Source organism: Piliocolobus tephrosceles, chromosome 15, assembly GCF_002776525.5.
Source record: "Piliocolobus tephrosceles isolate RC106 chromosome 15, ASM277652v3, whole genome shotgun sequence".
NCBI classification, from domain to species: domain Eukaryota; kingdom Metazoa; phylum Chordata; class Mammalia; order Primates; family Cercopithecidae; genus Piliocolobus; species Piliocolobus tephrosceles.
Genome location: NC_045448.1, coordinates 38503157 through 38523920, shown reverse-complemented (window position 1 = coordinate 38523920; position 20764 = coordinate 38503157). Strand labels below are relative to the sequence as shown.

The 20764-nt window shown below is 45.7% G+C and overlaps 1 long non-coding RNA gene across 1 annotated transcript in view; it reads left to right on the top strand.

Annotated features, from left to right (window-relative positions):
* Positions 1-20764, top strand: part of LOC111545440 — a 56983-nt gene that overhangs the window by 29030 nt on the left and 7189 nt on the right. The window contains exons 3-4 of the long non-coding RNA XR_002732456.1: positions 4741-4936; positions 16946-17143. This is a non-coding gene — a long non-coding RNA (uncharacterized LOC111545440). The remainder of the gene's footprint in view (positions 1-4740; positions 4937-16945; positions 17144-20764) is intronic.

The window sequence follows — 20764 nt, the reverse complement described above, 5'->3', positions numbered from 1 at the left end:
CAGGCTGGTCTCAAACTCCTGGCCTCATGTGATTCACCTGCCTTGGCCTCCCAAGGTACTGGGGTTACAGGCGTGAGCCACTGCACCCAGCCTGATTATGTGTTTTTTTTTTTTTGAGACAGAGTCTCGCTGTGTTGCCCAGGCTGGAGTGCAGTGGCGTGATCTCGGCTCACTGCAAGCTCCACCTCCCGGGTTCACGCCATTCTCCTGCCTCAGCCTCCCAGGTAGCTGGGACTACAGGTGCCCGCCACTGCGCCTGGCTAATTTTTTGTATTTTTAGTACAGACGGGGTTTCACCGTGGTCTCGATCTCCTGACCTTGTGATCCGCCCACCTCGGCCTCCCAAAGTGCTGGGATTACAGGCGTGAGCCACCGCGCCCGGCCCGGATTATGTTTAAACAGATGTTAAAAACCAGCAGGTCACAAGTCATATCGGGTTTGCAGATATATTACCAACAATATGTTGTTAGGCCTAGAAACTGGCTTTAATTTCCTTTTTTAAAAAAAATTGAAATCATTGCCAGCAATGAAATTAACACTAAGAGATTTCACCTAAAAAACATTGTTTTGGCTCCTCTTTAAAAATCCAGGAGCACTGGCAACACAAGGCCACTTTCCCACATGGCAGCAAATGGCTGGAGCTTCGTGGCAACAGCTAACCCCATTTGCTGTCTTCTCTGCCTGGCCTGCTGGGACTGGCTTCATTCACCTGGGTTTCAAATCTGCCCCTTGTAGGCCTCTGAGTCCTTGACTCCTCTATGATGCAAAGTGAGTTGCCTAATTAATTATCATGTTAGATTGACCACACTCCATGCACACTTGTGTCCCAGGGCCTGGGGTCCAAGGCTATGTGTGTGGTGGTGGTAGGGACTAGCGACCACAGTGGGGAGTCGAGGGAGGAAATATGAATGCATAAAACATGTGGCCTCTTGCATCTTAGTGCTCTGCAGCCAACCTGGTCAGCTGTGAGTCCTGATGGAAGACAGCGCTTCTTTACTTCTTGAGCTCCCTATTCCCACTACCCCATACCCGGGACCAGCTCCAAAGGTACAGAGAAATGAAGGAACACCATTAGCATCCGTTCAAGGCCTGCCCTACCCTGGGGGGTCTTTAGCTGCCAGATGAAATGACTGAGGTCCTGGGAGATTGCATTTGCCTGCAACAAATTCCAAGAAACTCTGCTGGAGACTGAGTGGCCCTAAAATGGCTCTGGGTGCCAGGAAGAAGGAATTCTGGAGGGAGACCGTGGCTGAAAATAATGTCACTCTGCTTGTCCAATTATGGGGTTTTGTTTCTTTTTCTTCTTCCTCTTCCTCTTCTTTTTTTTTTTTTTTTTTTGGTCTTCAAATTTACACAGCTCTTTGAATTTGACCCAGAATAGTAATCTATTTTTATAAACTATTTTATTGAGATATCATTCACATATCATACAATTCACCCACTTATAGTGTAATGGTTTCCGAGATATTACAATAATTTTTAATATTGTGCTAAAATATGTATATAACATAAAGTTTGCTATTTTAGCTATCTTTAAGTGCACACTTCAGTGGCATGAAATACATTCACATTTAGTATGCAGCCATCCCCACCGTCTAGTTCCACCATGTCTAGCTGACATAGCCCCCAACAGAAACTCTGCACACATTGAGCAATAACCCCTTATTCTCACTCCCCTCCCAAGCCCTAGTAGCTGCCAGTCTACTTTCTATCTCTGACTTTCAGTATTCTAGATATTTCATATGAGTAGAATCATGTAATAGTTGCCCTTTTGTGTCTCAGTTTATGTCACTGAACATAATGTTTTCAAGGTTCATCCACATTGTAGCATGTGTCAGAACTTCATTTCCTTTTTCTTTTTTTTTTTTTTTGAGATGGAGTCTTGCTCTGTTGCCCAGGCTGGAGTGCAGTGGCACGATCTTGGCTCACTGCAACCTCCACCTCCTGGGTTCAAGCAATTCTTGTGCCTCAGCCTCCTGAGTAGCTGGGATTACGTAGGTGCCCACCACCATACCTGGCTAATTTTTGTATTTTCAGTAGAGATGGGGTTTCGCCATGTTGACCAGGCTGGTCTCAAACTCCTGGCCTCATGTGATTTGCCCCCCTCGTCCCCCCAAGTGCTGGGATTACAGGCCCCCCTCAAGTGCTGGGATTACAGGCATGAGCCACCACGCCCAGCCAGAACTTTATTTCTTTTTAAGGCTAAAGCATATTTCGTTGTATGTGTGTGGCACATTTCATCTATTCATCTGTTGATACACTGGGGTTGCTTCTACCTCTTGGCTATTGTGAATAGTGCTGCAATGAACATGGGTATATAAGCACCTGCCCTAGTCCCTGTTTTCAGTTCCTTTGGGTAAAGACCTAGGAGTGAAACACCATCTCCTTTCAACTACCTCCCCCATCCTGGCAGCTCACACCAAGCCAGAAAATTAACTCTGGTCCTAAAAATAGATGGAGTTTTAGATGTTCTAGGACAAGCTAACTGCAGTTGGACCACTTAGGAGTACCTGTGTGAGTCCTTTGTCTCTTCAAAGCCCAAATGATGCCACTTTTCTTTGTAAGTAAGCAGTTCCCCATGGAGGGCATCTTGTGGAGAAGGCAGACACCCACGAGGCAGAAATGTCCTCGGGGGGTTCCTACTGCCCCCCTCCTCCCCAAAGAGTAGAAAGAGGGAAAAACCCCCATTGTGGCTGAGGAGAGTGGTCCCTTCGGGAAGAAGGAGAGAGGGAATTAGCCTAGTGAGCTTTTCCTGTGGGGCAGGCACTGGGGTAGCAGATTATCTGGTTGCTCATTAAACCCCCGGAGAGTATCATTGCTCCCATTTTATAGGTCAGAAAACTGGCTCTGAGAAGGTGTCTTATGGACTCAAGAACTCAGTGGCCGACACTGAAAATGCAGAAATGAGAAAATACCAGCAGATGATGCTTCCTGAAAAGGGGACACACAAAATGCTATGGGAATTTAGGACAGGGAGGGACGCCACTGCTTCGGGGTTCAGGGGAGTTTTGGGGAGAAGGTAGGCCATGCAGCCAGACCAGGAAGGGTAATTTTATTTCCACAAGAAGATGGAGTGGGGAGGGGGGCAGCAGGAATAGATGCTGTAAATCGGTTTAGAATTCTTTTCTGTTCTACCTGGTTAAATCCTGGAGTCCAGGAACTCCTGCCTATGTTACAATGGCGCAGGCGGTTTCCTGGGAAGCCGACTCGGATGGAGATTAGAGAGCAGGATGTTTACTAGGGAGTGCCTTTAGGATCAGCGCCTGAGGAAGGGAGGGGAAAGGAAGGGAAGGAAACTGGACTACAATTCAGGCCCCATGAAGGCCTCAGCCAGGCACCAGGGAGCTCTGGAGCTGGGCGGGCCCTTCACTTATCCCAGTTGAGGCGAGGGAGCCTGACCTTCCTCCATGCATCGGGGTTACCGGCTGCGCTTGAAAGGAGGCATGATCTTGGGGGAGGCAGTTATCTTCAGCCATGATAATCCCCCAAGAGAGTTGACAGCTGAGACCTCTCCAGCTGACAACCCCTCCAGCATCTGGAGCAATCAGCTTTCCTTTCCCAAAGGGGGATCTGGGCCGCACATCACAGGGTCCACTGGGCACTGACTCACCAGGGTTCTCCCTGCCCTGCTGTTCACTCAAGGCTGAGGACAGTCAGGCTCCCTGGGCCTCTGTCTCTCCTCATCCAGGCTGTGGTTTAAAAAAAAAAGAATCAGCTTAAATGTATTGAGTAGTTCATACATGCAACATCTTTGATATTAGAAAGGAAGAAAAATCTATTAGTTTTTTTTAGTTTTATGAATATGTATTGATCATTTGTGTTTTCTCTGTGGATATTTTTAATATTCCTTATACTTAAAAACATTTTTTCTTTTTTTTTTTTTTTTTTGAGATGGAGTCTCGCTCTGTCGCCCGGGCTGGAGTGCAGTGGCCGGAGCTCAGCTCACTGCAAGCTCCGCCTCCTGGGTTTATGCCATTCTCCTGCCTCAGCCTCTCGAGTAGCTGGGACTACAGACGTCCACCACCTCGCCCGGCTAGCTTTTTGTATTTTTTAGTAGAGACCGGGTTTCACCATGTTAGCCAGGATGGTCTGGATCTCCTGACCTCGTGATCCGCCCGTCTCGTCCTCCCAAAGTGCTGGGATTACAGGCTTGAGCCACCGCGCCCGGCCACTTAAAAACATTTTTTCTATTTTAATTTTTGTGGGTATGTTGTAGGTATTTGTGGGGTACATGAGATGTCTTGATACAGACATGCAATGCATAATAATCACATTATATAAAATGGAGTAGGTTGGGCACGGTGGCTCATGCCTGTAATCCCAGCACTTTGAGGCCGAGGCGGGCAGATCACTTGAGGCCAGGAATTCGAGACCAGCCTGGCCAATATGGCAGAACCCTGTCTCTACTAAAAATACAAATTAGCCAGGATGGTGGTGGGTGCCTGTAATCCCAGCTACTTGGGAGGCTGAGGCAGGAGAATCGCTTGAACCTGGGAGGTGGAGGTTGCAGTGAGTCGAGATCATGCGACTGCACTCTAGCCTGGGCAACAGAGTGAGACTCCATCTCAAAAAAAAAAAAAAGAAAAAAAAAGAAAAAGAAAAATACATTAGTTCTTATTAATTGGTTTATTTGATTAATGAGAAAGAGTATTCATCCAAAATGCAAAATTTTCGATACAGTATGTATTTTAAGATATATCTGAGAGTGCAATAATGTGTTCTGATGTTATTACTTTTCAGTGGCATCCCCAAGGAAGATGTTAAGACCTCTAAAATATTTGAGAGCAAAATTAGCACACCTCCAGCCCATGGGCAAGTTAGAGACAGGAGTGGTGTCTGTAGAATGGAGGAAAGCAGAGGCTGCCACTGACCATCCTGCAGCCCTTGCTCTGACTGCTCCCAGTTCTCCACCTTCTCTGGACTTTGTCACTTCAGTGTGAGTAGTTAACTTTTAAGGAGCTGGAGGACTGATCTCAGTAAGCCAGTGACCACTGCCTGCATGTTCAAGAAAATAATCAAAGTCAGTCTTTGATAACCTTCATCTATCTGTTTTTCTTGCAGATAACAACTCGAATGGACTTAAACAAAAAGAAAAGATACTGGTTTATGTACCTAAAAAGCCTAGGTGGCTTCAGGAAGGGCTGAATCCAAGGGTTCAAAATATTATATTGGCTTTGCCTCATCTCAGTTGCTCCATTTTTCAGACAGGCTCTTCTCTTGCAGTGGAAGGTGGATGTAGCAGCTCCAGATTTTTTCATGTTCAGCTGGAAATAGAAAACTCATTTTCCAGGAACTTAAGCAAAAGTCCTGAGGTTTGATCAGCTTCAGCAGCCCACAAGTCATGTGACTGCCTCAGCCAATTACCATGACCAGGAGAATGAACTATGTTAATTGTCATGCATTGTAACCCTGGATTCTGGGCTAGAACTCCTCCCTTCTCCCCTTCAACATATGGACTGACCCAAATCAAAGTTAGAAACTGTGGAGAGAAGGGGGTGGCAGACACAGCTAACTGCTGTGGTAGATTTTGGGGGACTGGAGCTCAGCGTCTTCCACCCTTCTTCTGTAGTGCCTTCCTGTAATTGCAGGGGATTGAGAGCTAACAATCACATTTTCGAGACTCTCTTGCAGCTATAATTTCGGCTGTGACTTGGTTCTGCCCATTGGATGCTCTCCTGTGACATTTAAATGACTGAAGTTGGGGGGTTGGCAAGATTCTATTAGAAAATTTGGTTGGGGAAGTGTTTCGTTTCTCTGCAGTAGCCAGGGTGGACATCTCAGTGTGTGGTCCCTGGCCTTGTGGGTGTTAGGAGGCAGGCTGAGTCACCTTTTGGGTGGTGTGCCCTATGGTGGGCATCATGTAGTCAGTGTAGATGGCAACACTCTTGGGGACTTCCTGAGTTTGGCCGTGGGAGTCTGGCTATGGAGCCCTTGGCTTTCTGAGCACAGACCAAGCAGCAGCTCGCTTGGTGGCCCAGGTCTGCAGGGTGACCATTAGGATCTCTTCAGCCTCCACAGCAATTTTGTGGGCCAGTTAAGACTCAGAAACAAATTCCTCTTGCTTTGCTCGGCAAGAATGAACTGAATTCTTGAACCTGAGCCATTCTGTGCACTTGAACCCTCTCCCCATCCCTTTAGCTCTCTGCTCCACACCACCCCCTCACCCTGTCCTTCTTCCTTGCTGGCAGGGCCCACTCCCTCCAGAGAGGCTGTGTCTATACAAAGTGGGTGTGTGTGAGAAGGAGAACATTCCTGAATATTTTGTGCCCTAATAAAAAGAGACATTGGAGAAAAATCTCCCCTCCTGCTTTTGGATGTGGCTGGGGGAGAATGTACTATGTGGCACTAAAGCAGCCTTTGTGACACCCTGTGGCAATAGGCCTGAGGACATCAGCCAATGTAGGAGAGATGACAGGAAGGAAATGAGAAGTTCTGAGTCCTTCATGGCACTGAGGTGCCACTAAATTAACACATCTTGGAACGGGAACTAGTTATGAGAATTTTCTATTGTTTAAGCCACTTTCTTTCTTTCTTTTTTTTTTGAGACGGAATCTTGCTCTGCCACCCAGGCTGGAGTGCAGTGGCGCAATCTTGGCTCACTGCAAGCTCCGCCTCCTGGGTTCACGCCATTCTCCTGCCTCAGCCTCCTGAGTAGCCTGGACTACAGGTGCCTGACACCACGCCCAGCTAATATTTTTGTATTTTTAGTAGAGACGGGGTTTTACCGTGTTAGCCAGGATGGTCTCGATCTCCTGACCTTGTGATCCACCTGCCTCAGCCTCGCACAGTGCTAGGATTACAGGAGAGAGCCACCACACCCGGCCCTGTTAAAGCCACTTTCAACTGAGTTGTGTGGCTACCTGCAGCTGGAAGCGATGTCCATATCTTTTTGTCTCTATCTCTCTATCTCTACCTATACCTATACCTCTAACTATCTATACCTATGTATCCACCCAATGGGTTCACCTTGCCTGCTGCCTAGACAGAGCCGATTTATCAAGATGGGAATTGCAATGGAGAAAGAGTAATTCATATAGAGCTGGCTGTGTGGGAGACTGAAGTTTTACTATTACTCAAATCAGTCTCCCCAAGCATTCAGAGATCAGAGTTTTTAAAGATGGTTTGGTGGGTAGGGGCTTGGGAAGTGGGGAGCGCTGATTGGTCAGTTGGAAATGGAATCATAGGGGGTTGAAGTGAGTGTTTCTTACTGTCTTCTGTTCCTGGGTGGGATCACAGAACTGGTTGAGCCAGATTACGGTCTGGGTGGTGTCAGCTGATCCATCAAGTGCAGGGTCTGCAAAATATCTCAAGCACTGATCTTAGGTTTCACAATAGTGATGTTATCCCCAGGAGCAATTTGGGAAGGTTCAGAGTCTTGGAGCAAGAGGCTGCATGACCCCTAATCTGTAAATTTCTTTATCTTGTTGTTTCTTTTGAGATGGAGTCTCACCTCTGTCGCCCAGGCTGGAGTGCAGTGGTATGATCTCAGTTTATTGCAACCTCCTCCTCCCGGGTTCAAGTGATTCTCCTGCCTCAGCCTCCAGGGCAGCTGGGATTATAGGCATGTACCACCATTCACAGCTAATGTTTATATTTTTAGTAGAGATGGAGTTTCATTATATTGGCCCGGCTGGTCTTGAACTCCTGGCCTCAAGTGATCCGCCCGCCTCTGCCTCCCAAAGTTCTGGGATTACAGGTGTGAGCCACCGCGCCTGGCCCTAAACTGTAATTTGTAATCTTGTAGCTAATTTGTTAGTCCTGCAAAAGCAGACTGGCCCCCAGGCAAGAAGGAGGTCTTTTTGGGAAAGGGCTATTATCAATTTTGTTTCAGAGTCAAGCCATGAACTGAATTCCTTCCCAAAGTTAATTCAGCCTATGCCCAGGAATGAACAAGGACAGCTTATAGGTTAGAAGCAAGATGGAGTTGGTTAGGTCTGATTTCTTTCACTCTCATGATTTCCTTAGTTATAATTTTTGCAAAGGCAGTTTCATCTATGCTGATCTTTATACTTATCTATATCTATCTCTGTTTCTAACTATATCTATATCTAGACCTGTTTATATCTGTATCTATGTATATACCTATAGCTATCTCTATCTCTATCTAATCTATATATCTATATCTGTATCTGAGGATGGAGGTGGAGGGAGTGGAGGAGGGGAACAAACGCCAATTCTGCTAACGTTCCTTGTGGAATGAGCAACTTTGGTGTAGGCAGGTAGCCACAGCCTTTGGGTTGTTTGGGAGGGATTCAGAGATTGATCTTTTGGCTTCTTTAGTTGAGGCCATTGAGCTTGGTGGAGGGGGATGGTAGGGACTTCTTGGCTGGTTGACATGAGTGATACCACCCTCATACCTCCCGTTTTCATTCCCACTTCATGAAACAGTGTTGCTCTTACTCATGCATTTCCAAGGCTTCTTGTGCCGTTTTCGCATGTGATCTTCATATGAAACCTTCAACGCAAATATTATTTGTCCTGTATTTCTGATGAAAGAACTAGGACATAGACTTAAATTACTTGGCCAATCTCGCACAGCTAATTAAGGGAGCCACAGGTGTGTGACCCTGCTCTAGTTAAATTTCTGCTGTATAACATTGCTGACTCTAAACTTTGCCAAAATGATTTGTAAAAGAAAAAAAACAAAAAACATACTAAGCGCCTAGCGGGGAAACAGAGCTGTGGGCTCACCCTCTTTGTTCCAAAATGGGCAAAGAGCTGTAGGAAAGACCACCCTGGTCTCCTTGGGACCACATCATGGTTTCCACCCTTTGCACTCAAGAGAGGCGGGAAGTTTCTGGCACAACTGCCATTTGGCTCATTTGTTTGCCAGAACAGAAACTTTCTCAAGCACACTCAAGTAAGAGGGGTTTGGGGCAGTGAGTTTGATGTTGCACCAAGTGGAGTGATGTGGAGCATCCCACAGATATCCACAGATATCTAACAGATATCTAAGACAGGAGCCAGACGGGGTCAAGCCTTCCAGGGGCCATGCAGCGGGGAGGACAGCAGGTGGCTCTGGAGCCTGTCTGGTTTGCTCTGAAGACCCTGCAGTGGCATTGGCCACTTTCATCCCAGGCCCCTTCAGGTGCCTTGGCAAGCTCAGGGCCTGCTCCTTCCCATCCTGTCACCAGCTTCTTCCCTGACTCCCTTTTGCCTTTGGCTATTCATGCCCTATCTGGCTTACTCCACATCACCAGGAGAAAGGCATATTCAACAGAGCAGCGTGCAAACAGCAATAGATGTAAAACAATACTGTCTCCAGCCATACCCAGTGGAGTGAGGCTGCTGTCATTGCTATGAGAGAGAAGCCAAGTGACCCTAGCCCGTGTCCATATAGGGCCTGAGGGCCTGGGTCACCAGCTTGGCAGATGGCCCCTCCCAATCCTCCTCCAGTCAGTGTGGAGAAGGAGGGGATGGCAAGAGCGCAGGGTCACATGGCATACATCCTGGGATCCTGGGTTCAGCCCTTTATCAGGGGCCAGTTCCTGTAGTAGGATGGCAGGTGGAAGGCACCGTGAAACTCCCCACAATCCCCAGCCTGGGCCCTGATTCCCACTCTCTCCTTCAACAGTGGAACTTCCTGGGCAGCTGTGTCTTTGCCAGTCTCACAGATGAGCTTTGAGGAGGAAGCTTGCTTCTCAAGACTGTTGCCCCGGGTTACAGCTGAGTGGATGTGAGCTGCGGCACATCTGGGGCCTTACTTCCTTCTCCTGTATGTGCCCTGGGCCTAGCAAGCACCTGGCACACAGGAGATGCCAAGTAAGTGTTCAGGATTTTTTTTTTTTTTTTGAGACGGAGTCTCGCTCTGTTACCCTGGCTGGAGTGCAGTTGTGCGATGTTGGCTCACTGCAACCTCTGCCTCCTGGGTTCAAGAGATTCTCCTGCCTAAGTCTCTCAGGTAGCTTGGGGTTACAGGTACCCACCACCACACGGGGCTAATTTTTGTATTTTTAGGAGAGATGGAGTTTTGCCATGTTGACCAGGCTGGTCTTGAACTCCTGACTTCAAATGATTTGCCCGCCTTGGCCTCCCAAAGTGCTGGGATTATAGATGGGAGCCACCATGCCCAGCCAAGTGTTTGGAAATTTTATGCCTGACCCCACTGCGGTTCTACTTTTGTTTGTCTGAAGGGAGACAAATCAAAAGGGAGATTTAAGAGATGAACTTTCCTTGTAAATCACTCCCAAGTCCTTTCCAACTTTCAGCAGCTCCTGTTAACATTTTTTCCTGGTTCCTGAAACTCTAAGTTCTTGACCTTGGCCTCAGATGATGCCAGTGCATGGTTGAGTATAAAGATGGAGTAGGGGGCTGGGCATGGTGACTCACAACTGTGATCCCAGCCCTTTGGGAGGCTGAGCTGGATCACTTGAACAAAGGAATTTGAGACTAGCCTGGGCAACACAGAGAGACCCCGTCTCACACAAAAAAAATACAAATAAACAAAAGATGGTGAAGGGGACCCTCTTTCTTCCCAATCTTGGCCTGATAAAGTCAAAGAAGGCGGCAGACAAACTGTGAACCCAAATGAACTTGAAACCTAATAGGGTTTGGCTACTGCATGGAATTAGACTATTTTTAGATGAATGATTTTAATATTGTCCCCACCTGTTTTGCATTCATATTTTAATACTTCCCTGAAATTTCCATTTGTCAATATTCTGTCTCATTTAATTCTAAACTGCTGTTAAAGGTTGATATGAACATGTGGTCTTGCCCTCAGAGTTATTGTGGGACCAACTGCTGAGCCATCGGCCAACTCTCTTGCTATTGACAGGTGTCAGAGTGCAGTTTTAGCTTGCTAATCAGCTTCGCTACACTTGTTGTTTTGTATAACTGTATTCTGCACTAAGCCCAGATGTTGAATTAAGGTGGGTATGTTGGTGCAACGTAAGTGCCTTTTGAATAAATAAATAAATGAATGAATAAGACAATGGTGAAGTAGCTGTAGTTCAGGCCCCCGGTGGTACTTTGCCCTTCTGCATTCCCTGCCCCCCTCTGGTGGCCTCTTCTTTTGGACACCAGTGTCCTCATGGTGCTGCCAGATACCTTTAGCTCTCCTCATAGGCACAGCATCCAGGCCTGACCTCCAGGATTCTATTTTCAAACAGGATTCTGAGAGAAGGAAATGTTTATCCTAAAAGGAAGGAGGAAAAAATGCTCTACTGCCAGACATTGACAAACTGGTCAGAGAACAATTTTTTTCTTGGCAGGGGATTGGGTGTGCATGTGTGTATGTGTGTGCATGTGCAAAGAAAGCTTTCTGGGATTCCAGCTCTGTGAGGCTGGCCCTGGATGTCTGAAACCCAAATCCTAGCTAGTGGAAGCGATGACACTTCTCATCCAAACCTTTATACAAATGAGCTAAGCAAGGGAAAATATACATTTCCAGATGAGGAAATCTGAGACCTGGAGAGTTGTCCCTCATGGAGCCTGAGTAGAAGAACCAAAAGCTACCAAGTCACTGGATTCCAATTTAGATTGCAGAACATGCCTGTAAAGCTTAAAAACATATGTTCTAGAACTTACATGCCCACATGAGGACTGTCCTATAGTGGAGAAAGATCACTTGTTTCAGTGATTCTGTAAATTTTTTTTTTAACAAAAAAAACAACCACCTACAATTGAGAATTGGCTCCAAGTCAATTTGGAAGACACATAAGAAAAGTATTCTCTTACATTTTCACTTAAAAAAAAAGGAGGGGGGATTCCTCAGCTTGGTGATGGACCTCAGTCCTTACTTTTTGCAGCAAATAACTTTTTAAATATAGCTTTCTCAAGGTAGAATTGACCTACAACGAACCACACATATGTAGGTGTACAGTTTGATGAGTTTTGACTTATGTATTCATTCATGCAGCTATCACCACAATCAAGATAAGAAACAGGTCCAACACCTTTCAAAACTTTCTTGTGACCCTTCTGTATTGCATCCCTCCTGCTCCATGATCCCATCTCCCTGTCCCAGGCAACCCCAGATCTGCTTGCAGCAAATGACATTGCATCTCTTCCAAAAATCAAAATTTTCCTAAAAGGATGAGAATTTTCTAGTTCTTGGATACGGTTATGAAGGGAAGTCCCCTTCGGAAGCCCAGTGTAATTCTCAGTAGCGACATCACTGTAGGAGGAAACGCATACCCTCCAAGGAGGGGATATTGAGATATGTAAATCCTGTTTTTTTTTTTTTAAGAATTAATGGCATTTCATATCTCATCTTATATTTTGTGATATTCTGTAGTTGGAATCTACTAACCCAAATTCATTGGCCAGTTCTACAACTGCTGTGTTAAAGCCAATATCTGTCTTCTATGAGAGAACAACTCCCTTTTCCCCTACTCTTGTTTCTTGTTCCCAATATCTAACCCCCTTCCGGGTGGCGTCAATCTTGTCTTCACAATAGCCATCAGTTTCAGCCTACTCTTTCCTGTCTTCTGTCAGTCCCTCTGGGCGGGCCCAGGGAATTTCTCAGCTGTATTACCATGGATCTGTCAGCCTCTTCACTGATTCACCTGCTTCCACGCTCTCCCTCTTTTCATCCTCTGTGTATCAAGGGAATCTTTATAAAAGGTGAGTCTGATCAGTTTATTTTTCTGCTGTAAATTAAAAGTTATGATTTTATGTGTGCTCCTGTCTTCCTCTCTAGAGCCTCCCCATGACAGTACCACACCCCAGCTCACTTCTTTCATTTCAACTATGAAGGATTTTAATAGTGTTACAGAGAACATTTTAATAATGTACAGAGGGTACAGTGGCACCCACATTTCTGTCCTGACATCCATTTCTTTCTTTCTTTCTTTCTTTCTTTCTTTCTTTCTTTCTTTCTTTCTTTCTTTCTTTCTTTCTTTCTTTCTTTCTTTCTTTCTTTCTTTTCTTTCTTTCTTCCTTTCTTCCTTTCTTCCTTTCTTCCTTTCTTCCTTTCTTTCTTTCTTTCTTTCTTTCGACAATGTCTTACTCTGTCGCCCAGGCTGGAGTGCAGTGGCACGATCTTGACTCATTGCAACCTCTACCTCCTGGGTTCAAATAATTCTCGTGCCTCAGCCTCCCAAGTAACTGAGTTTACAGGCATGTGCCACCCCGTCCAGCTAATTTTCATAGTTTTAGTAGAGACAGGGTTTTACCATATCGACCAGGCTGGTCTTAAACTCCTGGCCTCAAGTGATCTGCCCGCCTTGGCCTCCCAAAATGCTTGGATTATGGGCGTGAGCCACCATGCCCAGCCTTCTTCTTCTACTTTTTACTTGCTTCTGTCCTCATTTCTTGACACTCACCTCCCAACCAGACCAAAAGAGGATCCCTGAATGCACCATCCTCTCTACCTCTGTGCCTTCATGCCTACTATTTCCTCTGCCTGAAATTATCCTTCTTCCTATTCTGGAAGACTTGCATGTTGTACCTCCCTCCTTTGCAACATTTTTACTGCAATTGTAACCTGACCTGCGTGGACATTTTTTGATTCGTCACTAATATCAGATGGGCAAGGATCATCTGTATATTTCAGCACAGAATCCTGGCTCATGGAATGAAATAGTGCAATGTCTTCTCCCTAAATCGGTATCTAGTAATTTCTAGGGCCCAGGTGCGGTGGCTCACACCTGTAATCCCAACACTTTGGGAGGCCGAAGAGGATGGATCACCTGAGGTCAGGAGTTCGAGACCAGCCTGGCCAACATAGTGAAGCCCTGTCTCTACTAAAAATACAAAAACTTAGCTGGGCATTGCGGCAAGTGCCTGTAATCCCAGCTACTCAGGAGGTTGAGGCAGAAGAATTGCTTGAACCCAGGAGGCAGAGGTTGCAGTGAGCTGAGATCGTGTCATTGTACTCCAGCCTGGGCAACAAGAGTAAAACTCCATCTCAAAATTAAAACAAACAAATAAACAAAGAAACAAACAAAAAACCTCTAGGACAGTGTCATTGGCAAAGTGGAGTTGATGAGTCAGAAATCACTGGTACTCGATGGAAGGTATTTGTAGCCTGACACAGTGCTGTTTTTCCCCTGCCAGGAGCTCTCTTCTCCCAGACTGTGAGCTGCCTCATGCCCTTACTTTCTTTAGACCTCTGCTTCTTGATTCACAAGGCCTTCTTTGACTACTCCATATGAAATAGTAACCACCCACCCTCAGAAATCCCTATTTTCCTCTAGCCTGCCTTACCCTATTCCTTCAACTTTATTGCCATCTGATTTACCATGTGCTTATTTACTTATTTGTTTACTGTGTGCTTATTTGTTACTATTAGAGTATAAGTTCCCTAAGGGCAGGGATTTTTCTGTTTTGTTCCCTGCTGCATTCTTAGTGCCTGATACATTATGTGTATGAGTTCAGTGAACAAATGTGCATGGAGAACAGTGCATGCCACCGAAGGACAAGGCTATGCATTTTGGTTTCCCAGGGTTTATTCTCCATATGATAAAACTCATTAAATAGTGGCTTATAGGCAGAAACGGGTCACAGGAATGGTTTAGGGAGTTCCAAGAATGAAAATAGCTTCTCTCAGCCTCGAGCAATATAAAAAATGTATTTTAAAAAAAGGGTATCACCCTGTGTCTCGGAAAACCAATAATGTATGGGAAGAAAAAAGATCAGAGCAAACAAAGAAAAAGAAAAGGAGAGGGGCCGGGCGCGGTGGCTCATGCCTATAATCCCAACACTTTGGGAGGCTGAGGTGGGTGGATCACCAGGTCAGGAGATGGAGACCATCCTGGCTAACACAGTGAAACCCCGTCTCTACTAAACACACACACACATAATAATATTAGCTGGGCGTGGTGGCAGGTACCTGTAGTCCCAGCTACTTGGGAGGCTGAGGCAGGAGAATGGTGTGAACTCGGGAGGTAGAGCTTGCAGTGAGCCAAGATCGCACCACTGCACTCCAGCGTGGGTGACAGTGCGAGACTCCATCTCAAAAATAAATAAATAAATAAAAAAGAAGAGGAGAGACGGAAAGAGAGACAGAGAGAAAGACGCTCAACCACACCACACCAACCTTTTGATGCTACCAGCAGATCTTTGGTGTTTGTTCTAAATTCTGTAAAACCAACTGCACTGAGCTGTGAGAAAAAGCAAATGGCAATAGACAAGCTAAATGCTGTGCTTTCGTCTTAAGCAAGCCCAAGGGTTATTATGCATGATTTCACTAAGATTCATCCCAGTCTCACAAGAGAGTTGGGCAGGTGATTTATGGGCTGAGGTCTTGGCTTGAACCCTCAACTGACCTTAGGGCCTAGGGCAAGCCACGTTCTCCTTCTGGGTCTCAGCTTTTGCCAGCAAGATAGTGAGGGAGTTGGTGAAAACCGATTTCCAAAGTCTCTTCCACCCATAATGTTCTATGACTCTGAATTTGACAAGGGTTTTCAATTTGTCCTCATTAATGAAGAGATTCAATTAACCAGGACGTTAAATTCCCTGAGTGTTCTGGTTAATTGGATCTTTACTAAAATAACTTCTAAATCTTGTTTACTACATTAAAAAATAAAAAGCATTTTTGCATTAATTTCTACCTGCAGAGAATATAAAAGCATTGAACTGTAACAGCTGGGAGTTTCTCCAGAAGTTATTCCTTAAAGCAGAGTTTTCAAAACATTTTGACAGTGACCCACCATTTAAAAAAAAAAGAAAAAAGCAAACTTTTTACATCACATACACATACGCATGGTATCAAAGATTTTGTGAAATAATATTTAACTTTATCATATGATACAGTGTTGATATTTTATATTCTATTCAGAAAGGATATTCAACCCACAAGTTGATTTCATGATCCAGTGTTTGAAAAGCACAGCCCTACAGTTCCACAGGAGTCTGTCTGCCCCTCGTGGACCTCTTTGCATGGGGATAAAAAACGCCCAGGACATCCCAGGGCTGTCATGTGGATATCTGAGGACATTGTGGTTACTTTATTGGTTTCAGTTCCAATTCACACTCTTTGAAATGTCTTCGGCATTGCCTGAGAAGTGCTCCTAAGCAGCCCAGTGGAGAGAAAAGAGCACTAGACAAGAGTTTCTGACTTCTAGTCTGGGTTCTGTTACTAAGTGGCTGTGTGACTTTGGATAATTCACGTAACCTCTCTAAGCCTTAGCTACCTTCAAGCATGGGAATGAATGACATATCCAGGTGCCCCTCTCCTGTACCCTCTGTGATCAGGCGACCCAAGAATCATTGCCGTTTTCATCTAGGATGAATCGAGGATGGGAAAGACGATGAACTGCTGATCCATTCTGTCCTCTGTAGGCATGATGAGAGGGACTGGAACTGTGCTTTGTGTCCACTTTAGGTGGGACTGGCACAGATGAAATGCCTACAAAGGGCTTTTGATTTCTGTGGCAAAATGGTTTTAAGGCTCCACCCAGCTTTAAAGAATTATTTCTGGACTAAATATTCCTTGGGAGAGTCCTGCTGTTTCTCAGAGCTTCTCATGTACTCCTTTTTCCCACTTCCCTGCATGAGGTAGACCCCTAGCTGTCCCTGCTGGTGTCAACAATTCTTCCTGGAGTTGTGTGCTGTTTGGCTGTTTTCCTGTCCTTATATGTGGATGTAGTGAAATAGCCTTCCCGGTGATGTCAAGTGACATGGAGTGATGGACCACAGTGGGAACCCCTGGGAAAGAGGACCTGGGAAGACCCGAGCTGAGATCAGAGTTGAGGCGTGTGTGTTTGTGAGGTGCACGCCAAGCAGAACTGTCCGGCTGATACCTGAGCTGCAGCAGGAAAGATGGGAACGCCCCTTACTACAATATGGCAACCTCAGATCTCTTATTTGCTTGCTAGTTTTTGTTTGGTTTGGTTTTGGTTTCAGTTTGGTGTTTGCAGTAACACCAATCTGAAGAATTAACAACATTCTTCAAAAATATTCGTAATAACCAGCTTTGTAGTCCAAAGGGCAGCCTTGATTCCAGCTTTCTGCAGCTCACTAAGCCTAAAGTTGGGTGTATTATTCATTTTCTTTCCAGACATGAAACAACCATTTCAACCAGGTTGGACAAAAAAGAGAAGCCAAGATGGGGCTGAGAAACCAATGCAGCCGGGCCCAGGGATCCAGGACTCAGGGACCAGGTGCTGCCGGATGTTTGCTCCGACTCGTGTTGCTGCTGTCTTCTCTGTGCCTCAATTCTGTCCTCTGTCACTGCAGGCAGCTTCCTCCCAAGGTGGTGAGTAGGCTTGCTGCCAGCCCTGGTGAATGACATCTTAGCTTTTACGCTGGAGATACACTGACCCCCTTTCTTGGTTCCAGGATGAAAAAGTCTGGGGAGGACTTTGACTCTTACCCACCCCCTGGAAAAATCAACGGGGGAGGTGGAATTCGTGGAAGAACATGGCAGCTCCTGAGGTGAATGTGTGGGTTTGAAGAACACACCATTCATTCATTCATCCATGTGACACATTATTATTATTATTATTATTATTATTATTATTATTATTTTGATGGAGTTTTGCTCTGTCGCCCAGGCTGGAGTGCAGTGGCATGATCTCGGCTCACTCATGCAGCACATTTTTATTGAGCAAAACTGAGAGGCTGAGTGAGGGACCAAAGTCTTCACTGATGAGGGAGAGGGTGCCCAGAGATTGGCAGATGAAGGTGAAGAGAAAAGGTAGAGGACACCAAGAGCCCTGCCAAGCAGCAGAAGTAGGAGGAATTGAGGAGCTTCTTCCAGAATGAATCAGTTGCACTTTTTTTTTTTTTTTTTTTGAGACAGGGTATTTCTCTGTTGCCCAGGCTGGAGTGCAGTGGTGCGATCTTGGCTCACTGGTGACCAACCTCTGGCTCCTGGCTCAAGCGATCTTCCTGCCTCAGCTTCCTGAGTGGTTGGTATTACAGGCACGTACCACCACGTCTGGCTACTTTTTGTATTTTTAGTAGAGATGGGGTTTCACCATGTTGTCCAGGCTGATCTTGAACTCCTGAGCTCAAGTGATCAGCCCGCCTCAGCTTCCCAAAGTACTGGGATTTTAGGTGTGAGCTACCGGGCCCAGCCCAATTGCTCTTTTGAAAGGAAGTCCTGCTATGAAAAAAGTAGCAGTTGAACTAAATCGTGACTTGAATGATGTAGCTGCTTTATATCCTGGCTCAAGCTCCTGACCTTGTTGTAAAGCAATAAAAGTTTGGGCACCAGTAGTGAGTCTGCCAGCTACACTTCGAGTAGCTCTGCCTGAGGGGAATTCTTGCACATACTCTATGGGAGACATGTACAAGAATGTGTGTAATAGCATTGTTTATAATAGCTAAAAAAGGAAACAACCCAGATATTCATAAGTAATAGAATAAACAAGTAATTTTGGCATAATGGAATCCCATAAAGCAAAGAAACCAAATAAACTACAGTTATACCCATCAACATGAACAAATTCTAAAAATACTGTTGAGCAAAGACAGCATGTTAAGAAGGTGAAATTCACAAAAGGCACCTCTGAGCAGTATATTGGTTAGGGATCCACAATAAATGGATTAAAACTATAAAGGAAAGCCAGGGAATGAGTAACACCTGTGTCAGGTCAGTGTCTTGCCCCGGGGTTTGGGAAGGGAGAGCAAGACAATTGGGAAGGGTGAGCATGGAGTGAGCTTCAAAGGTATTGGCAATATTCAATTCCTTAAGCTGGGTGGTGTGGACATGGGTATCTGGTTTTTATTATTGTTCTTTAAGCTGGACATATACGTTATGCACATTCTTTCGTAATATGATCCATTTCACAATGAAGAAAAATTTGTAAAGCATATATAGCCAAAACCAAAGCTCCTTCACACCCCAATAAAAGGTAGAGTTTGATGTGGTTGAAGCGTCTGAGCCTCAAAGGAATTAGGACTTTTCTGAATGTGGTGCTGTACTGGTCTGGAATAGCATCTGGGAGAAAGGAGGATGGCAAACTACCCCACACGACCCCATGGCCAGGGCATCAGCAACTGGACTGAGGGGTGCCCCGGTATCTCCAGGACCTCCTGTTCCTATGGCTCTGGGACCACAGCGTGCCCACTCTATGTCCCTTTCTTCCTGCACCACAATTCTCAGGGGTTGGCTGGCTTTTCAGAGTCACCACCATGTACTTTATTTCTCGCAGCCTTCCCACGGCTGCCTGCTGAGTAGGAAGCAATCATCCTAACTCTTCATGTTTTTGATCCCCAAAGCAAGTGCCCCAGCCCATTTGGAGTTAAAAATGTGAAAGCATTTTGGACCACATCCAAAATCTGGTCACTCACCATGTGATTACCTTTTTAGGGAAGGCTTATCATTTGCCTGCTGAAGTTTACTTTAAATTCTGACTGTTTTTCAAACACATTCTTTGTTGACAGCTCTAGTTGGAAATGTTTGGGCTCACCGTGTTCTGGGTAAAATACATTGTCAAGTCTTTTTTTAACGTCTCACGTTAGGTGGTTTTTCTTGGCCTGCATTTCAGTGTCCATTAACCTTAGTGTCGTAAGAGCTTGGAGTGAGAAGGAACCTTGGAAGCCACCCATCCAACTTCCCACCCAGTGGGAGAATTGTTCTGAAGCTTGCCTGATCACAGCCTCAGATAGCTTGCTTTTTAAGGGCATTGCTGTACGGACACAGAGTACCATAGTTTACCAATTCCATATAACATTTTGCATACATTTTCATGAATCTTGGAGAATCAGAAAACAGTGTGAGCAATTCCAAGTTTGCTAATTAAATTAAAATGAGCACAGACTCTTACAAAACAGGTTTGAGAGTTACAGGAGGCCTTACATGGTCAAAGACATTTTTCACCTACTTAAAATAATCCTATCCTGGTTAGGAGGTACAGCGAGACAAGGGAGTTGGACACATCACATGCTTGGAATGAGAAACAGAGAAGGATTGCTTGGCAGTCCTGTGTATATATTTTCTTCTGTCCCTTTGTTATTACTTTCTTGCCTCCTTAAAGGAACAGAGATAGCCAGGCGCGGTGGCTCACACCTGTAATCCCAGCACTTTGGGAGGCCGAGGTGGGCGGATTATGAGGTCAGGAGTTTGAGACCAGCCTGACCAACGTGGTGAAACCCTGTCTCTACTAAAAATACAAAAATTAGGCGTGGTGGTGGGCGCCTGTAATCCCAGCTACTCAGAAGGCTGAGCAGCAGAATCACTTGAACCCAGGAGGCGGGGGTTGCAGTGAGCTGAGATCGCACCACTGCACTCCAGCCTGGGCAACAGAGTGAGACTCGGTCTCAATAAAAAAAAAAAGAAAAAGAACAAATGGTACTGGAATGAAGAATGTAGACATCACCCTGCTGAAGGGCACAGGACTGGCCTGTCATCCTCTCACTGCCACCCTCTGTCTTCCCACCTAATGGCCACTGGAGGCCTTTTCTCATTAGTCTGGGCCCACCCCAGTTTCTGAGCCCACCAAGAGATGGTGCAATGTGTGTTAATAGTTGCCCCTTCCACATGTCTCCCCACCTTTTGTTCTGCTCCTGTAGAACTTGGAGCCAAGCGGTGATACCAGCTGCCATGGTAGTTAAATGGGCTTGAGCCTTGAGCCACGCTGGGACCTTGGTGGCACAGGCCCCTCAGAGTGAGGGGAGGAATCCGACCTGGGAAAGACTGAAGTTAATCCATCGGAACAGCAGGGTCATTCTCTGCCTCACCCCTCTCTCATGCAAGCTGAGGAGAGTTTCTGGGTTAAAGAAGGTAGCTGAAGATTGGTTTTTTTTTTTTTTTTTTAAATTTAGGGGTAGGAAGCTCAAGCAGGAGTAAGGAGGGAACAATGAAAGGTGCTGACCCAGCCTGGACACACAGGTGCAAGGTCCCGGGGGCATGCGAAGTTCAGGTAAGCTT